This window comes from Emydura macquarii, unplaced genomic scaffold, assembly GCF_026122565.2.
Source record: "Emydura macquarii macquarii isolate MOO-44397 ecotype Brisbane River unplaced genomic scaffold, CSIRO-AGI_Emac_v2 contig_3506, whole genome shotgun sequence".
NCBI classification, from domain to species: domain Eukaryota; kingdom Metazoa; phylum Chordata; order Testudines; family Chelidae; genus Emydura; species Emydura macquarii.
Window position 1 is genome coordinate 5133868 of NW_027133643.1, and position 6406 is coordinate 5140273.

At 46.2% G+C, this 6406-nt stretch overlaps 1 pseudogene; it reads right to left on the reverse strand.

Annotated features, from left to right (window-relative positions):
• Positions 1-686: 686 nt before the first annotated feature.
• LOC137144987 (solute carrier family 25 member 3 pseudogene) lies at positions 687-1847 on the reverse strand (annotated as a pseudogene).
• Positions 1848-6406: the final 4559 nt, after the last annotated feature.

The following is a 6406-nucleotide window of genomic DNA, read 5'->3' on the forward strand; positions in this document are numbered from 1 at the left end:
GTTTAACATCAAACACACACAAATAACTGTCATTAATATCCTAACCTTTAAAAAATATAACACGCTGTAAAAAATTGCAAATATGCAATTCCAATAAATGATGTGGATAAACACTTTAGTCTGTAAATTTTTATCTTTGGAACATATTAACTTATTTACTGTATTATTCATAGAACCAAAACATTAAAAATGGCCACTAAATATTGTATGTGAGTGTAAAATAAACACCCATTTAAAATACATGTCAACTTTCACTATAATAGGGGAATATGACTCTGTGGTGTTTCAAAGTTTTCAGATTTACTATCCATGGAAAACAAAATAAACAGACAATGAGAGCCATATACTGATAGATTTAAGCCTTTGCAGAAATAGACCTTTAACAGAGCAGTCAAGTGTAAATCCATGTCTAGGCATAAAGTCCAGAGAATGGGGCATCTGAGATGGTGGTTGAAACCTGAAATTGACAGAATAATAAATGAACTATGCAGTGAAGTGATAGTATAACTGCAAGGTCTGCGGGAAAAGGCTAACTATACCCATCAGTCTCTCTCTGGAGAGGTAACTATTTGAGATGGGCATGGGTCCAGAAGCCTGCACCAGATCCACAGAGTCCTGAATGAAACAGTGCAATGCAACATAAACGTAGCTCACAATACAGCATCTATGGGTTGAATCTACTTAATCTACTTAAAGAAAAAACCCTCTTTCAGTGATGCAGGCATCTCTGGTGGTGGGGGACGAGGGAGCCTGAAATAGACCTTGACTGAGTCATAAATGAACCACTGCAGGGCTGTGAGGGTGCCAATCATGAGGATGCGGGGAAAGATGCCCTTCCACACACCTTTGAAGCCCAGCTTCTTGAGGACTTCCATAGTGCTGCTGCCCTTTTCCTTGTTGAGCACAGACACCACAGAGTCAGCTGGGTGGGAGACTATTGCACAGAAGATCCCAGCTATATAGCCAGCAACAAAGGTGATGCCAAGTTGCTCAGCCTTGGAGCACTCACTGCGTGGCTTGGGCACTACGTAGATGTAGAGGGCCTCCAAGGTGCGCTCAAAGCAGGCAAACTTCATCATAGTGTAGGGAATCTGGCGCATCCAGAGTGGGGCCACCCCCTTGTAGAAGGCCCACAGCCCCTCTTCAATGTACATCTTCGGGAGAGCCGCCCGTAATGTGTTGGCATAACCTGGCTGCGTCTGGATTCGCACCTTGGCCGCCTCCATGGGGGACAGAGCAATGTCGGCGAAGAACTCGGCACTTGCTGAGGCGGCCAGATAGAGGCTGGTCCGCCACAGGTAGGCTCGCTCAGGTCCCAACATGTCTGCATAGCGCAGCTTGAAGACCTCATATAAGCCAAACTTGCAGAGGCCCTGCAGGGAGTAGCCCACGCAGGTGGGGGCCCATCCTTTGGCCAGGCCACGCACCCCTTCCTCCTTCAGGGTGAGAGCGAAGCCCTGCAGCATGCCCCGGTAGCGACTGGGCTCCGCCTGCATGCGGCACTTCACCAGGTCCAGTGGCACCACGGCCGTGTGGGTCAGGCCGCAGCTCACCACGCCACCCAGGCCGCACAGGGCCAGAAACTTCACCGAGCCATGCTCGCAGCTGTACTCCTCGCCCCACAGGGCAGGAAAGGCGGCCGCCCACAGCCGGAAACGGCGCTCAGGATGAGGGAGGGTGGTGCCGTCGCTCCCCTCTGGGGCCCCGAGGGCCACCTCCTGGCTGCTGCACTGAGGGGGGGCGGCCCACAGCCGGGCTGGATGGTGAGGAGGGGAGGCTGGGCCACCGCCCATCTCCCAGCCGCTCTGGGGCCTGCCCCCCTCTGCTCCACCTGAGGGCCGGGCCATCTCTGGGGTGTGGGGGGGGGGCGGGGGCTGTGCGTCTCTGGGGCCGTTGCCGTGGCCTCCTGCCTCAGCCCCCTTCCAACTGCCAGTTCCCTTCGGAAGCCACAGGGTTCTAACCATAGAGACTCTGCCTAGAGCATAGCCCAGCCTACCCGCCGCCCGGGGGGGGGAGGGGAAGGGAGGTCGAGTGCCAGTGTGATGGATAGGGTGCGCTGTGCAGGCAGCCATTCTAGCCGTATCTCTAAGGCCCTGGGTGGGGGGGAGGGGCTTATGGTCCAGGTGGGGTCAGGGAGTTCATTGTGGCAGGGGTGATGAGGATGTGGGGAAACTTGAGGGCAGATGGGGGGAGGATTGAGTGCGGGAGGGAGAGCCTGTCCGTGAAACTGCAAACAAGGGAGAGCCAAAGAGAGGAACACAGGGAAAACTCAAGGGGTGGTGCAGGCAAAATGGTTGACAGGATGAGGGTGCGGGATTTTTATGGAAATAAAGTGATGAATATTCTGCAAATATGCAAACAAGGGTTTTCTATAAAAATAACTGCCAAATTTTGGGGGCTACAACTGTAACTCTGTTATATAACAACAGTGGGACCCAACATCACTATGTGAGAGAACTCTCAGCTGCCATGGTCCATTTGAGGTCCTATTGTCCAGGACCATGGAGTCAGCAGGTCCCAATATGTAGCAATCCATCCTGATCTGGGGCCCCAAGTCCATAGAGATGACAGGTCCCACCAGAATGTTCCTATGTGGTCAATCACAGGATGTGGTCAATCATAGCCATTTTTTAACCATCACTGAGCTGACCACACTTCTTGGCTATAACGTATCATGCAGCATGTTGTGCCTTTTACATCCAAATTGTACAATAGCCATCAAATACACAAGCCCAACTGGGGTTATTGAACTGATTACTTCAGTACCTCAGTGAGAGCTGAAATGCCTCACCTCACTTTGGTGCTCTAGTTAATATCATGAGCTTTATGGGTGTAAAGGAAATCCATTCAATAACATTTCAAGCTTTTAATTAATTTTTTCAGCTAAAAAAACCTGTTTTGTTTTCTTTTCTTTTTTAAAAGGATGAAGAAATATATATAGAAAAACTGGCCAGAGCATTGCATTCCCCTCACAACAGGATAGGTTAAGAATAAAGAGCTAGATCCCAGCTGTTGGTAATGCTGCTCTGGCAACTCAAAGCAGTTGGGGTTTCTCTGGTGTAGAGGAAACCCATTTGTGTAGGGCTACTGTAACTGATTCTATGCCACACTGTCACCACCCCAGGTTAGGAGGCATGTCAGACTTATGGTGGAGGGAAGGGATGATGTCTGGAACACAGTGTATTTTGCAGCCAGGTGTAATTTAGAGCAGCTATAAAGCTGCCCTAAGTTTTACAGGAAGCAGAATTGGTCCCTCGGATCAAAGGAGCACAAAACTGGCTACAGGTCATTTGTGCTCCCCATTTCATTCAGCTGTGCCAAGCTGAGCTCTGGTGTAGCTGAAAGTTCTGATCTGCAGAATCAGCTTTGATTTTGCTTGTCTTTATGAGATCAATTCAGACCCTTAATATTATGTAGCAGTAGATATTTATATTTAATTTCTGTTACTGTTCTTTTTTATTATTTGTTTTGCAGCCAGGCCAGAGGATCAAGGGCCCATTGTGCTAGGTGGTGTACAACATAGAATAAGAGATACTTCCTGCCCAGAAGATCACAGAATCCAATATCAGCAGTGTAAGCTTCTCCTGCGTGCTTTATTTATGGGCTTGATCTTGAATTCCTTACACACCCAGAACTCCACCGAACTTTACTGGTAGCTTGGGTGTGCAAAGAGAGCTGGAATAGATTCAGTGTGCCTCATACTTACCTGGAAAAACCATACCTGGATTCAAAGAATTGACTCTTTATGGCCAGTGGTTTCTTGGCCTCCATCCAAATTAGAACCAGTTTGTGAAGTTTTTGGTTTGCTGGTTTGTTTTGTGAGGGAGGAAGATGTTCACTAGAAACTGGATTGAGACCATTACAAATAAGTTGCCAAACATCCAGCAATGACTTCTGATCCCTGCTGACCTTGTATTTCATTTTCTGATTTTTAATATGATTTTTAACAGAGGAAACGAAGCATAGGTATAAAAGCTTTTCACACAGATAGCTTACATTTGTGACATAATTGTCCTAGATGTATGAAGAGTCTGAGCGCTGCTGCGAGGCAGCTTGCTGCCCTTTCTTTTCTTCCTGGTGCTGTATTGAGAGCCAGCGAGAGATGGCTTACAGAGCTGCCCAAAGTGCTAGAGCTTCAGAGAGCCTGGGTCTTTAAAGCAGACTGGTTGCCCTGAGAGCAGCTCCAATACTGAGGTGACAAAGCCAAAGAGAGGGATTCCCGGAGGAGTCACTGCTGTGTAGGCCAAGCTCTCCAAGAGCACAGTCCTGTAGCAACAGGCAACCTTTTGTGACAGTTGATTCTGACATGATTTTGTATCTTTTGTATTTATGTTTTGGAGATGATCAAACTAAATGATTCAAAGCCACTTTTTGTAGCAGGTTCTAAAATGGTAATAATAATCTAAGGCCTGGTTCTGCTACTCTTACATTGCATAGCACCTTTCTCTGCAAGTAGTCCCACTGATTGCAATGGGCTGCATTGTGATTTCACAATCACTTACAGAGTAGGGGATAGCAAGTAGATGTACCCTCCTTGACTTTCCTTTTGCCTCCAGGGCAATAATAATTTGCTACTGGTTTATTCATTCCAGTATCTGTCGCTTGCTGTTGGTCAACCACTGGTTCTAAAGAAGAGGGGGCTATTGTCAGGAGGGTGGGTGCATTTTATGTTCAGTACCACAGTTACTTTGCTTTTTCAGTTTCCATGTCATGCGCATGGATTTTGTAGCTGCAACAGCCTGCTAAAGTAGTTCATCAACACATTTAATTGTTGCAAAGATGGAAACATGCAGCTAGTCCCTCCCGGTTCTGGAGGGAAATGAGTCTGTGATGGGAGCAGAGCCCTGATTATCAAGTACAGCAACCTGAGTACTTTGTCCTGAGCTGTGTTATTATTTTAAAACGATACAAAAAGTACCCCAGCAAATGTAAATAAATTGGGAAGTTTCTGCTGCAGTTGCCGTTAGCAGGCGTTCTGTGGTGGCAACAATCAATATGAAAGAGGGAAGAAAAACGTTCCTGGGGTGGTGGATTCATGCAGCACAGACTAGACTTGGCTGGAAGTGGTTGGTGAAAAGTGTGCTTTGCATTTAAATATAGAAAAGAGACATTAGAGATGGGAAATTCCTCTGATAATTAATTAGTCCATCCCCCTCTCAGATTGTTTCCTAGAGTAGTCTTGGCTGTGCTCTGTCTAGATTATTATTATTATTATTAACTAAATACTGAGAACGTGCTTGGTGCTCTCTACATGATCAGTCTGCAGCTGTTTGGCCTTTTTGTGTTTTTTAGCTGGTTTAATATAGATCATGTCTGAAGTGCTCAATCTGGATTGGGTAAGGGGTGGGAGAGAAATTGGCTATAATTTCTCCCTTTCTCTCCTAAGAGTTCCTTAGATGGAAGTTTGAGCTAGTTCCTGTATTACTTTATACTATGTAAGCAATTTCAGATGTTTTCAAAGCTGATTCAAAGCGGTGAGGTGCAGAGATAATCTCATATCAACATACATGCTATTAGTATGTTCAAAAAAACACTAGATAATGTCATGGAGGATAGGTCCTTTAATGGCTATTAGTCAGGATGATCAGGGATGCAACCACATGCTCTGTGTGTTCCTAGCCTCTGCTTGCCAGAAGCTGGGAGTAGATGAAAGGGAATGGATCATTTGATGATTATCTGTTCTGTTGATTCCCTCTGAGGCACCTGGCACTGGCCACTGTCAGAAGACAGGATACTGGGCTAGATGGACTGTTGATCTGACACAGTATGTCCATTTTTATGTATAGAAGAACTGGACATGCAGCAGTTTCCTAACTTGAAATCCTGCCATCAGCAAACACATTTGATGTTCATAGTGGTCTTTCAGCTGCCTACCCACTGACCCAGCTATAAGCACTGCTGTGGGTCTGCTGACAAGGTGATATGACAGTTTCACTAGATAGGCGCTAAACACAGATGAATCTAGATAGCCAGCCCTGCTTAATGCTGCAAGTGCTGTTGTTTCTGCATAAAGTGTCTTTGTGGTGTTTGGGCATATTTACATTTTATTTTTGTGTCATTCTTGTCTAATGTAAGGTGACAAGACCTATAGCTGAGAGGAAGGAGAATGAGGACACTGGATTAAAAGCGTGTTTATTTTTCAGGGCAGAAGATTGATTGGCAAGCAGTGTTTTGGAGTCAGGGCTAAATCCCACCTAATTTGAGCAGCTGTCATTGCTGTGGGTAATCTGAAGTTAAAGGAGAGCGATGTACTGCAAATTTGCAACTTCGCTTTACGTCAGTGTCTGCTAATGTTGCCTTTCTGAAGGAATTTGTGTTAAAATGATGGGCCAAATCCTCCGCTGGTATAAACTGGAGTAACTCCACTTAAGGCAATGGAGCTATACTGATCTACACACACCGAGGA